Source organism: Ranitomeya variabilis, chromosome 1 (assembly GCF_051348905.1).
Source record: "Ranitomeya variabilis isolate aRanVar5 chromosome 1, aRanVar5.hap1, whole genome shotgun sequence".
NCBI lineage: Eukaryota > Metazoa > Chordata > Amphibia > Anura > Dendrobatidae > Ranitomeya > Ranitomeya variabilis.
The window spans coordinates 408,729,542-408,743,228 of NC_135232.1; the positions used below are offsets into that span (position 1 = coordinate 408,729,542).

General features: G+C 42.3%; 1 protein-coding gene across 26 annotated transcripts in view; it reads right to left on the bottom strand.

The window, feature by feature from the left end:
• Nucleotides 1-13,687, bottom strand: part of PTPRD (protein tyrosine phosphatase receptor type D) — a 2,959,440-nt gene that overhangs the window by 474,311 nt on the left and 2,471,442 nt on the right. For 3 of the 26 annotated variants that reach the window (XM_077249216.1, XM_077249214.1, XM_077249215.1), the window contains exon 1: nt 1,184-1,524. The exons of 20 other annotated variants lie outside the window; for them this stretch is intronic. The gene's annotated coding sequence lies outside the window, so the exon portion shown is untranslated. Of the gene's footprint in view, nt 1-1,183; nt 1,527-13,687 lie in introns of those variants that run through there. 3 more of the 26 variants (XM_077249213.1, XM_077249212.1, XM_077249211.1) reach the window with 2 other exon arrangements.

Consider the following 13,687-nt stretch of genomic DNA (forward strand, 5'->3'; position numbering starts at 1 on the left):
TGTAGCTGTGTGCATGTAGGTAGTTGTGTGCATGTAGGTAGTTGTGTGCATGTACAAAGGTGTGTGTGCATGTAGGTAGGTGTGTGTGCACGTAGGTAGGTGTGTGTGCATGTACATAGGTGTGTGTGCGCATGTAGGTAGGTGTGTATATAGGTAGGTGTGTGTGCATGTAGGTAGGTGTGTGTGCACGTAGGTAGGTGTGTGTGCGCATGTAGGTAGGTGTGTATATAGGTAGGTGTGTGTGCATGTAGGTAGATGTGTGTAGGTAGGTGTGTGAATCTGTGAGTGTAGCTGTGTGTGTGAATGTAGGCAGGTGTGTGTATATGTAGATATGTGTGTGCATGTAGGTAGGTGTGTGTGTGAATCTGTGAGTGTAGCAGTGTGTGTATGTAGGTAGTTGTGTGTATGTAGGCAGGTGTGTGTATATGTAGGTAGTTGTATGCATGTACATAGGTGTGTGCATGTAGGTAGGTGTATGTGTGTATAGCTGAATGTGTGTACTTCATGTTAGTGTATGAGTGACAGACTGTATGTAGGTAGATGAATCTATAGCCATATAAGTGCACATATGTATTTATATACTTCAGTTATATAAATTGTAAGCCTAGCTGCCAACACTTAGAAGTTTCCCACAAAGATGCAGTAAATGCATTAGTCTGGGGCATGTTACCAGTGAGTGATGGGCCAGACAGGGCAGCCGGACCCTCAGATAAGAAAATCTCCAACTTCTAAGCACCACCTATCACCCCACTGGGCAGAATGCCAGGAGGGCACAGCAGCTGAGGCAGCTCTCACAGCTCTGCTACATGCTGCACACACTACTACATGTCACACATGGGAGATGATGCTGGGAAAGTAAGGAGTCCTGGCAAGAAAAAGAAAGAAGGAAGAGAAAGAGTAGATCTACAGATAAGATAGATGGATGACATTGTGCCATCTGCCTCAGCAGCACAGCCAGACCCCCTTCCTCAGCTCCTCTGGGGTCTGCAGACAGGTAGAGCAGCAGTGACCCCATGACAAGTCCTGCCAGCCATGGTGGTCTCCAGCCCTGTGGGAAGTTCTCCACCACTCCTGATCACTTTCCCCACAGCTTGCTCTCCTGGGTGACTGTGGTGATGCTGCCCGGCTGGCGGTGCCACAGGAGGCTGCCGTGCCCCCCTCCCGCCCAGTAGTAGCTCCATACCTGCTCATGCTGTGCACCGCTCCTCTCCTGCGGATGGAATCCAGCACACATGTATGCAGCAGGTCTACACCCGGCAGCGGCCCCCCAGTGTGTGCAGCATCTCCGCTACAGGCACATCCCAACTCCCGGCCACCAGTAATCCAGAGGCGGCGGCGGCTCCCTCCGCGTTATCCTCTTATGTGCTCCTGACACCCTGGCACTCAGGCATGGTGCTATTCCGCCCGGCTGTTAGGGAGCAGTGGCCATGCTGCCAGCCTGGGTCTCCCTGCTGCTGCTGCTGCTGCTGCGCTGTGTCGGACCCGTGTGTCTCAGGGGCGTGCACACACACACTGTAGGCACCACAGCCTCTGCCAGACCCCGGGCAGCTCCGCGCCGCCCACCCTCAGGACTGACAGCGGCGGGACCAATCAGCGGCGGGGAGCTGCCTGGTCACTGGCAGGAGGGAGCCCGGCAGCGCCTCCTCCACATTCCCTCTACTCACTCATGTTACACATTCCTCTCATCCGCCCTCACTTCTGCTGCTCCATGTTCCCCACACATTCCTGCCTCACATTCCTCCTCACTGTGGGCTCCCCAGCACTTCCCTCACTAGTCACCCTCACACATGGCTCTTCTCTACTCACTACTGTCCGAAGTAATGAGGTATTCCCTGGTCCTCCTCACTGACAGGAAACATGGAGGCTCCAAACCTCAATGTATAACCTCCACCATACATAAATTCCATCATACATAACCTCCACCATATATAACCTCTACCATATATAACCTCCACCATACATAACCTCCACCATGTATAACCTCCACCATACAGAAAATCCATCATACATAACCTCCACCATACATAACCTCTGTGTATAACCTCCACCATACAGAAAATCCATCATACATAACCTCCACCATACATAACCTCCATCATACATAACCTCCATGTATAACCTCCACCATACATAACCTCCATGTATAACCTCCACCATACATAACCTCCATGTATAACCTCCACCATACATAACCTCCATGTATAACCTCCACCATACAGAAAATCCATCATACATAACCTCCACCATACATAACCTCCATGTATAACCTCCATCATACATAACCTCCGTGTATAACCTCCACCATACATAACCTCCACCGTGTATAACCTCCACCATACATAACCTCCACCGTGTATAACCTCCACCATACAGAAAATCCATCATACATAACCTCCACCGTGTATAACCTCTACCATACATAACCTCCGTGTATAACTTTCACCATACATAACCTTTGTGTATAACCACCATATATAACCTCCACCATGTATAACTTCCACCATGTACAACCCCTGGCAAAAATTATGGAATCACCGGCCTTGGAGGATGTTCATTCAGTTGTTTAATTTTGTAGAAAAAAAGCAGATCACATAAATGGCACAAAACTAAAGTCATTTCAAATGGCAACTTTCTGGCTTTAAGAAACACTAAATCAAGACCAAAAAATGTGGTAGTCAGTAATGGTTACTTTTTTTTAACTAAGCATAGGGGAAAAATTATGGAATCACTCAATTCTGAGGAAAAAATTATGGAATCACCCTGTAAATTTTCATACCCAAAACTAACACCTGCATCAGATTAGATCTGCTTGTTAGTCTGCATCTAAAAAGGAGTGATCACACCTTGGAGAGCTGTTGCACCAAGTGGACAGACATGAATCATGGCTCCAACACAAGAGATGTCAATTGAAACAAAGGAGAGGATTGTCAAATTCTTAAAAGAGGGTAAATCATCACGCAATGTTGCAAAAGATGTTGGTTGTTCACAGTCAGCTGTGCCTAAAATCTGGAACAAATACAAACAACATGGGAAGGTTGTTAAAGGCAAACATACTGGCAGACCAAGGAAGACATCAAAGCGTCAAGACCGGAAACTTAAAGCAATATGTCTCCAAAACAGGACATGCACAACAAAACAAATGAGGAACGAATGGGAGGAAACTGGAGTCTGTGACCAAACTGTAAGAAACCGCCTAAAGGAAATGGGATTTACATACAGAAAAGCTAAAGAAAAGCCATCATTAACACCTAAACAGAAAAAAACAAGGTTACAATGGGCTAAGGAAAAGCAACCTTGGACTGTGGATTACTAGATGAAAGTCATATTCAATGATGAATCACGAATCTGCATTGGGCAAGGTGATAATGCTGGAACTTTTGTCTGGTGCCGTTCCAATGAGATTTATAAAGATGAGTGCCTGAAGAGAACATGCAAATTTCCATAGTCATTGATGATATGCGGCTGCGTGTCAGGTAAAGGCACTAGGGAGATGGCTGTCATTACATCTTCAATAAATGCACAAGTTTATGTTGATATTTTGGACACTTTTCTTATCCCATCAATTGAAAGGATGTTTGGGGATGATGAAATCATTTTTCAAGATGATAATGCATCCTGCCATAGAGCAAAAACTGTGAAAACATTCCTTGAAAAAAGACACATAACGTCAATGTCATCATCTGCAAATAGTCCAGATCTCAATCCAATTGAAAATCTTTGGTGGAAGTTGAACAAAATGGTCTATGACAAGGCTCCAACCTGCAAAGCTGATCTGGCAACAGCAATCAGAGAAAGTCGGAGCCAGATTGATGAAGAGTACTGTTTGACACTCATTAAGTCCATGCCTCAGAGACTGCAAGCTGTTATAAAAGCCAGAGGTGGTGCAACAAAATACTAGTGATGTGTTGGAGTGGTTTTTTTGTTTGTTTTTCATGATTCCATAATTTTTCCCCAGAATTGAGTGATTCCATAATTTTTCCCCTATGCTTGGTAAAAAAAGTAACCATTACTGACTACCACATTTTTTGTTCTTGATTTCTTTTAGTGTTTCTTAAAGCCAGAAAGTTGCCATTTGAAATTACTTTAGTTTTGTGCCAGGGGTTGTATAACCTCCACCATACATAACCTCTGTGTATAACCTCCACCATGTATAACCTCCATTTATAACCTCCACCATACATTACCTCCGTGTATACCCTCATGTATAACCTCCACCATACATAACCTCCATGTATAACCTCCACAATGTATAACCTCCACCATATATAACTTCCACCATGTATAACCTCCACCATACATAACCTCTGTGTATAACCTCCACCATATATAACCTCCATGTATAACCTCCAGCATGTACAGTATAGCCTCTACCATACATAACCTCTGTGTATACCTCCGTGTATAAGCTCCACCATACATAACCTCCATATGTAACCTCCACCATGTGTAACCTCCACCATACATAACCTCCATGTATAACCTCCACCATATATAACTACCATACATGAATAAGTTGACTAGTAAGTCAGTTATGCGAAATGTTTTTCTGTATTTTGTTTTACCTTTTTAAAGCATGAAGAAGCCATATACATGGTGAATCACTCTCTATTGAGTAAGAATACAATGAGAGAACAGAAAGGACACTATTGTGTGTTTGCTATAGGCCACTTGGACCGACTGAAGATATGGATGAACTCTTTTTCCATCAGAGTCTCTGTTCTCAAAAAAGTAAAACATAGTGATCATGGGAGAATTTAACTATCCAGATATTCCTTGGGAATCTCTCTCAGGCAAAAGTAATGGGTCCAGAAATATTTTATCTTGTCTTGATGACAACTTTATATTTTAAAAGGTAGAGAAGAGAACAAGAGGATCTGCAATTTTGGACCTAATTCCTAAAAACAGGGAGGAAATGGTTGAGAAAGTATGCTATCCTCGAATTTTGGATTACAAGAGGGGGAGACCTCAGACTTTAAGGTTGGACTTCAGAAAGGCAAATTTTAATGGACTCAGAAAGAGTGTAGGAATGGTCCAATGGCTGGAAGTTCTAAAGGACAGAAATGTCCAAGAAGGATGGGAGATTCCGAAGGATGAAATTCTCATTAGTAATAATTTAGATAAGCTTGAAAAATAGGCAGCAACTAATAGAATGGTATTTAACTGAGAGAAATGCAAGATTCTACAACTGGGAAAGAAAAACAAAAATTACATCTACAGAATAGGAGGAGTAGAACAATGCAACAGCACGTGTGAAAAAGACTTGGGTATACTAATAGATCACAGACTGCACATGAGTAAACAATATGATGCAGCAGCAAAAAAGGCATGTATTAAGAGAAGCATATAGTCTAAATGACATGAAGTAATTATCACCCTCTACTCCTCCTTCATCAGGCCTCATCTGGAATACTGTGTCCAGTTCTGGGCACCACATTTTTAAAAAAGACATAGAAAAACTTGAGCAAGTTCAGAGAAGAGCGACCAGGATGGTGAGCGGACAGCAAAGTATGTCCTACAAGAAATGGTTAAGGGATCTGGGAATGTTTAGCTTGAAAAAAAAAAGGCTAAGAGGAGACTTAATATCTGTCTACAAATATCTGAAGGGTTGTCACAGCGTAGAGGCATGATCCTCATTCTAATTTGCACATGGAAACACGAGAAGCAATGGAAAATTAGAAAAATCTTTTTGACAGTGAGGGTGATCAATGAGTGGAACAGGCTGCCATGAGAGGTGATGAGTTCTCCTTTAATGGAATGCTTCAAACAGAAGCTGGACAGACATCTGTCTGAGATGGTTTAGTGAATCCTGCATTGAGCAGGGAGTTGGACTAGATGACCCTTGAGTAGTGATGAGCAAGTGTACTCTTTGCTCGGGGTTTCCCATGCACGCTCGGGTGACCTCCGAGAATTTGTTAGTGTTCAGAGATTAAGTTTTCATCACGGCAGCTGAATGATTTACAGCTACTAGACAGTTGGATTACATGTGAGGATTTCCTAGCAACCAGGCAACCCCCACATGTGCTCAGGCTGGCTAATAGCTGTAAATCATTCAGCTGAGGTGATGAAAACTTAATCTCCGAACACTAACAAATACTCGGAGGTCACCCAGCGTGCTCGGGAAAACCTGAGCAACGAGTACACTCGCTCATCACTACCCTTGAGGTCCCTTCCACCTCTAACATTTTGTGATTCTACTTTACCTAGAAAAATTGCAGTAACTTCTAAAAGACTTGGTTGACTGTACAGAAATTTGGACTGTACATTCTTTGTTTCATGAGAAGTGAGAGTGCAATGAATGTCATTGACAGCGACAAGAAGCATTCTTGCTCCGAGTGGTCTCACCGACTTGTTGCCCTGCCAGTTGTCTCCAATACAACATAAATTTGCTGTACGCCTTTCTCCACATCAGTTGTTTATGTGTGGTGCTTGCATTACACTCCTGCCAAATTCCTTCTTCATTTGTTAACAATGTACATGAACGTGTTTTAATTGGGAAAACTTATTGGAAAACTAAGTCCTTAAAGAGGTGTCAAAATGAGTTTCTAACGAAGTTTGGAAGTATAAATCTGCCGTTCAAACCGTGTATGGAAGCCTTCTTTGATGACAGAGTGATCAAATCAAGATCGCCTGATTTAGCACCCCCGTATTTTTTCCTAAGTGGCCATATGAAAAGTCAGGTGTAAATTAACAAGACACGAACATTACAGGCACTCCCGACAGAACCTAATGCGAGAAATTCACTTTATGACACTAGACGTCCTGCAGAATACATTGAACGATATGTAACGGCAAGTGCAGGTGTGCTTGGATGTGAACAGTCAACATTTTCAGAATCTGCTTTAAAAAAATCATGAACCAAGGCATCTACAGTCTTTTTCATTTCAGTATGATAGATCATTTTAGAAGTTACAGAAATTTTTCTGGGTAAAGTAGTCAGTGAATCACCCTGTATCAACATAATCCACAAAAGCTGCTGTCTTCTCTGGGCAAAAATAGACTTTGCGAAAAATGAAAAACTGTTCTGTATCTTGTGGACACAAGAGTGAAAGGATCATCAAGCTTGGCATTAGCACCCAGTTCAAAAGCCTGCATCTCTGAGGGTATGGGGTTGCAATAGTGCCTATGGTATGGGCAGCTCACATATCATGAAAGGTACTATTAGAAAACATCGCATTATGAATTAAAGAAAGAAGTAAAGAAGTTCCAAGGCTATTGATCAGCAAGAATCTCACATCAGACATACATAGAACAACATTCCGCTCCCAAAACTCCAGCAATTGGTCTCCTCACTTCCAAGACGTTTACAGACTGTTGGAAAAGAAGAAGGGAGGCTTCACAATGGTAGACAAGACCCTGATTTGTGTTCTGTGTTCTGCTGTGAATAAAATATTGCCATAATAGATTTCCAGATCCTTGCATTATTTTTTCCTCTACATTTTACACAGTGTTGTACCTTTTGGTTATTGGAAGTGTACGACAGCATACCTTATTTGGCAGACTATAAGACACACCAAACCATAAGATGCACCCAAAATTTTGGGTTGGAAAACATTTTTTTTTAAATCAAATGGTGGTGCATCATAAAGTCCGATTTTACTGTAGCTTATCCGGTGGTTGCTGTGGTGGAGCGGGGTCACGGAGGCAGGGTTGCTGCTGCAGGAGGATGGTAGAGTCAACATGTGGAAATGGAAAAATGGCCGCTGGAGGCGACACATGCTCAGTTTGAAATCTCCAGAGATCTGGAGATCTCAATCTGCGCATGCTCCACCTCCGGCCCGAAGCCCACTGCAGGCAAATCAATAGGAAGGGGAATTTGCTGACCGCCAACATCTTATGAAAGCCCATGACCCGCAGCCTCACACCAGCGGGACACCCCCTTGTCTCAGCCTGGGGTCTGCAGCATCGACCCATTCCTGCTGCTGCTTTCAGCCTCCTGCAGCAGTGACCTTGCCTCCACCCCAGCGGCCGTCCTAGTAAGCTACCTTCACTAATCAGGCGCACCCCCATTTTATAATCCAAAAGTGCATTTTGTAATCTGAGAAATACAGTATACAGCTATGCCACTATTTTGATTAGTAAATTGTCCTGGCAGTTCCCCTTTATCAACCAACATTTATTGTGAAATCTAAATAAATACATCAAATATTTTTATTTACAATGAAAAAAATGTTCTGTTGTTACGGATTATCAAGCATTTGTAGATGTTGGCAAACTTGTGCATCAGTTGCATGTCCGACTATGCATCTGGATATAGGATGTGCTAACCTTCTCCCTACCCCTCCTCTAAATTTTCTATTTTCCTATTTCAATCCTGTCTAGTTCCGTTACTTCTTCCTGTTACTTTCTAGTAAATACAATTTCAGTAATTTTATCTCATCGTTAGGAAGAAGAATTTGGGTCTAGCAGACAAACGTCACATTTAAACTTTATAAACCAGTATTATTCTTTATAGTACATCTCTATTTGATATCATGCTGACTATATAGGATATAACCAGCACTACTTATAGTATTAAATATATAAGCAGGTGCAAACACAAAATAAAGCAGAACTCTATTCTTCCCCAATGTAAGTGTGGGCTTAGACAAAAGAGAAGTAGTGTTATGAAGTTGGTTGTCAGTTGAGAGATGGGTTCACATACTTTGACAAAATGTGTACAAGGAACCTCACTTGAGCAGCAATAGTGTAATTAATGCATAAAAAATGTGGATAATATTTTAAAGAATTAGCTAGTTTAGAATTGTCAGAGTATTGTTAATAAATTAGGCATTATGAGAATACAGTGGAATAGACCACTGATTGACTCCTATTGTAACAAAAATAAAAAAAATCGCATACTTTCACAGGTTTTTAGGTAACACTGCATAGACGGTGGGTACAATATCCAAATACTTCGTACATCCACTCTGAGTTTCATTTTTTGAAGATGAACCGTCTAATCACTAAGCTATGCCCAAACAGTTATAAAACTTAACAGTGCATGCCAAAATACTAGAATCAATAATCTGTCAAATTAAAACGGCAATTTATTTCATCTGAAGGTGATCTTGACTTTTTTTAACCATTCAATTAAACATATTGCGAGATCTGCAAACCTTCATTATATTTAGAGAGCAGGCATAAGGAAATATTTGGCCATCATCCTCCTGCAATTCACAAGATGAAGTGAGGCCAAGAGGCAAATGCATGCCCTGCTCCTATTTCCTGCAAATTTCCACTGATCCCTTTATGTCATCCAGCCTTTCCTTTCAGAATGTAATCTTCAATCCAGGCGTTTCAATCCGCCTGTTAACACACTGCTTCTTTCTGCATTTAAGAGTTACAAGCGTGAGACTAAGTTTGGCTTATCACACAATATGTTTTTCCTTGGTTTTATAAACAGCATGGTTCTCTGCTCGCCCCCTTTCTTGCCAGCATCACAGAACAAATCAGAATGAAGTAGACTTCCTCCCCCTTTTCTTCCACAGGCCTGTACAGTGAATTCCTCGTATCAGATTTCAGCCTTTTGCTGCTAGAAGAAAGCAGAAGGGGCCTTAAGAAAAGTTACAAAGAGAGATGCGATTATTCATTTTTTACTCTTTGTACTACTTTTTCAGCGTGTTGTTTCAAATATAAAGTTTATGTAAAGTTATTTAGAAAGAAAACCATGAGTGGAAACATATTCCATTACTCCATTATAAAGGGGCCAGGGGTCATATATAGACAAAAGAAAATCTGAAGTCCAAATTCTTTACCTAAAAACATATGCTCCTGCTTATCCGTTTAGCACATTTCAAGATGAACATCCACTTCTTGATCCATAAAAGTCCTCTCTGCATTAACCTCTGCAGGTCTGCATAATAATGTGTGCATTGTGATATTCCACTACAAGCCTTCGACAGGATTTCTATGATTAATGCCATTGCTTAATATGAATTAACGTTTATGTTCACAATTGGTAAACCTGTACATCAATATGCATCCCACAGAAAAAAAAGGTTGGAGTCATATGCTAGACCTAATAATAAACTGATATGAGTGGGAATAGCATAAGCATCAAAGTGTAATTGTTTAATTTGTAGATATATTGTTATGCTGTAATGTCTATTGTCTGTACATCAATAAAGACAAACCATTTTTGACATTGACACTCTATACTTTGTGGTAGTTAAATTTTGGTTGATATGTTGTAAATATTGCTATGAAAATATCTAAAATGTAACTAAAATTTTGAATACGGTAATAGGCAATTTTCAAACTTTGAATGCTTATATCCTTAACCCCTTCCCGACATTTGACGTACTATCCCGTCGAGGTGGGGTGGGCCCGTATGACCGCCGACGGGATAGTACGTCATCACCGATCAGCGGCGCTCACGGGGGGAGCGCGGCCGATCGCGGCCGGGTGTCAGCTGCATATCGCAGCTGACATCCGGCACTATGTGCCAGGAGCGGTCACGGACCGCCCCCGGCACATTAACCCCCGGCACACCGCGATCAAACATGATCGCAGTGTACCGGCGGTATAGGGAAGCATCGCGCAGGGAGGGGGCTCCCTGCGGGCTTCCCTGAGACCCCCGGAGCAACGCGATGTGATCGCGTTGCTGCGAGGGTCTCCTACCTCCTTCCTGGCTGCAGGTCCCGGATCCAAGATGGCCGCGGCATCCGGGTCCTGCAGGGAAGGAGGTGGCTTACCGAGTGTCTGCTCAGAGCAGACACTTGGTAAGCCTGCAGCCCTGCACAGCAGATCGTCGATCTGGCAGAGTGCTGTGCACACTGCCAGATCAATGATCTGTGATGTCCCCCCCTGGGACAAAGTAAAAAAGTTAAAAAAAATTTTTTCCACATGTGTAAAAAAAAAAAAAAAAAAAATCCTAAATAAATAATAATAAAAAAAAATATATTATTCCCATAAATACATTTCTTTATCTAAATAAAAAAAAACAAAACTATAAAAGTACACATATTTAGTATCGCCGCGTCCGTAACGACCCAACCTATAAAACTGCCCCACTAGTTAACCCCTTCAGTAAACACCGTAAGAAAAAAAAAAAAAAAACGAGGCAAAAAACAACGCTTTATTACCATACCGCCGAACAAAAAGTGGAATAACACGCGATCAAAAAGACTGATATAAATATCCATGGTACCGCTGAAAACGTCATCTTGTCCCGCAAAAAACAAGCCACCATACAACATTATCAGCAAAAAAATAAAAAAGTTATAGTCCTGAGAATAAAGCGATACGAAAATAATTATTTTTTCTATATTTTAGTTTTTATCGTATAAAAGCGCCAAAACATAAAAAAATGATATAAATGAGATATCGCTGTAATCGTACTGACCCGAAGAATAAAACTGCTTTATCAATTTTACCAAACGCGGAACGGTATAAACGCCTCCCCCAAAAGAAATTCATGAATAGCTGGTTTTTGGTCATTCTGCCTCACAAAAATCGGAATAAAAAGCGATCAAAAACGGTCACGTGTCCGAAAATGTTACCAATAAAAACGTCAACTCGTCCCGCAAAAAACAAGACCTCACATGACTCTGTGGAGCAAAATGTGGAAAAATTATAGGTCTCAAAATGTGGAGACGCAAAAACTTTTTTGCTATAAAAAGCGTCGCTGGTTTCACACTTGCGTTTTTGTCTGCAGCGTTTTTTGCACAAAAAAACGCATGCGTTTTTTCCCTATATTTAACATTGAAAACGCATGCGGTTTTTTTGTACGCGTTTGGTCGCGTTTTCAAACGCATGCGTTTTTTTTCTGCATGCGTTCATTTTCAGAAATACAACCTGCAGTATTTTCTTGCGTTTTTAAGCACATGCGTTTGTTTGCTTTAAAAACGCATGCATTTAAACACACTGAAAAGCCACCCACCACCATCAAGGTGATAAAGGGATCCAAACCCTAACCCTAACTCTACCCCTAACCTCACCCCTAACCGTTTAATGAACATTTTCTGACAGTCATAGTGCCACGTATTTCAGTGCCACGTATTTCAGTGCCACGTATTTCAGTGCCACGTGTTTCAGTGCCACGTATTTCAGTGCCACGTATCACATATTTCAGTGCCACGTATCACGTATTTCAGTGCCACGTATCACGTATTTCAGTGCCACATATTTTAGTACCACGTATTTCAGTGCCACGTATTTCAGTGCCACGTATTTCAGTGCCACGTATTTCAGTGCCACGTATTTCAGTGCCACGTATCACGTATTTCAGTGCCACGTATTTCACTGCCACGTATCACGTATTTCAGTGCCACGTATTTCAGTGCCACGTATTTCAGTGCCACGTATTTCAGTGCCACGTATCACGTATTTCAGTGCCACGTGTTTCAGTGCCACGTATTTAAGTGCCACGTATCACGTATTTCAGTGCCACGTATTTCAGTGCCACGTATTTCAGTGCCACATATCACGTATTTCAGTGCCACGTATTTCAGTGCCACGTATTTCAGTGCCACGTATTTCAGTGCCACGTATTTCAGTGCCACGTATTTCAGTGCCACGTATTTCAGTGCCACGTATCACATATTTCAGTGCCACGTATTTCAGTGCCACGTATTTCAGTGCCACGTATTTCAGTGCCACGTATTTCAGTGCCACGTATTTCAGTGCCACGTATTTCAGTGCCACGTATCACGTATTTCAGTGCCACGTGTTTCAGTGCCACGTATTTAAGTGCCACGTATCACGTATTTCAGTGCCACGTATTTCAGTGCCACGTATTTCAGTGCCACGTATTTCAGTGCCACGTATTTCAGTGCCACGTATTTCAGTCACGTTTAGGGTTAGGGTTAGGGGTAGGGTTAGGGTTAGGGTTAGGGCTAGGGTTGGAGGTAAAGTTAGGGTTGGGGCTAAAGTTAGGGTTGGGGCTAAAGTTAGGGTTAGGGTTTGGATTACATTTACGTTTGGATTAGGGTTGGGATTAGAATTATGGGTGTGTCAGGGCTAGGGGTGTGGTTAGGGTTACCGTTGGGATTAGGGTTAGGGGTGTGTTTGGGTTAGGGTTTCAGGTAGAATTGGGGAGTTTCCACTGTCCAGGCACATCAGGGGCTCTACAAGCGCGACATGGCGTCCAATCTCAATTCCAGCCAATTCTGCGTTGAAAAAGTAAAACAGTGCTCCTTCCCTTCCGAGCTCTCCCGTGCGCCCAAAAAGGGGTTTACCCCAACATATGTGTTATCAGCGTACTCGGGACAAATTGAACAACAACTTCTGGGGTCCAAGTTCTCTTGTTATCCTTAGGAAAATAAAAATTTGGGGGGCTAAAAATCATTTTTGTGGGAAAAAAAAGATGTTTTATTTTCACGGCTCTGCGTTATAAACTGTAGTGAAACACTTGGGGGTTCCTTGGGAGGTCTAGTTTCCAATATGGGGTCACTTGTGGGGGGTTTGTACTGTTTGGGTACATCAGGGGCTCTGCAAATGCAACGTGACGCCTGCAGACCAATCCATTTAAGGCTGCATTCCAAATGGCGCTCCTTCCCTTCCGAGCTCTCCCGTGCGCCCAAACAGTGGTTCCCCCCCACATATGGGGTATCAGCGTACTCAGGACAAATTGGACAACAACTTTTGGGGTCTAATTTATCCTGTTACCCTTGTGAAAATACAAAACTGGGGGCTAAAAAATCATTTTTGTGAAAAAAAAAAAGAATTTTTATTTTCACGGCTTTGCGCTATAAACTTTAGTGAAACA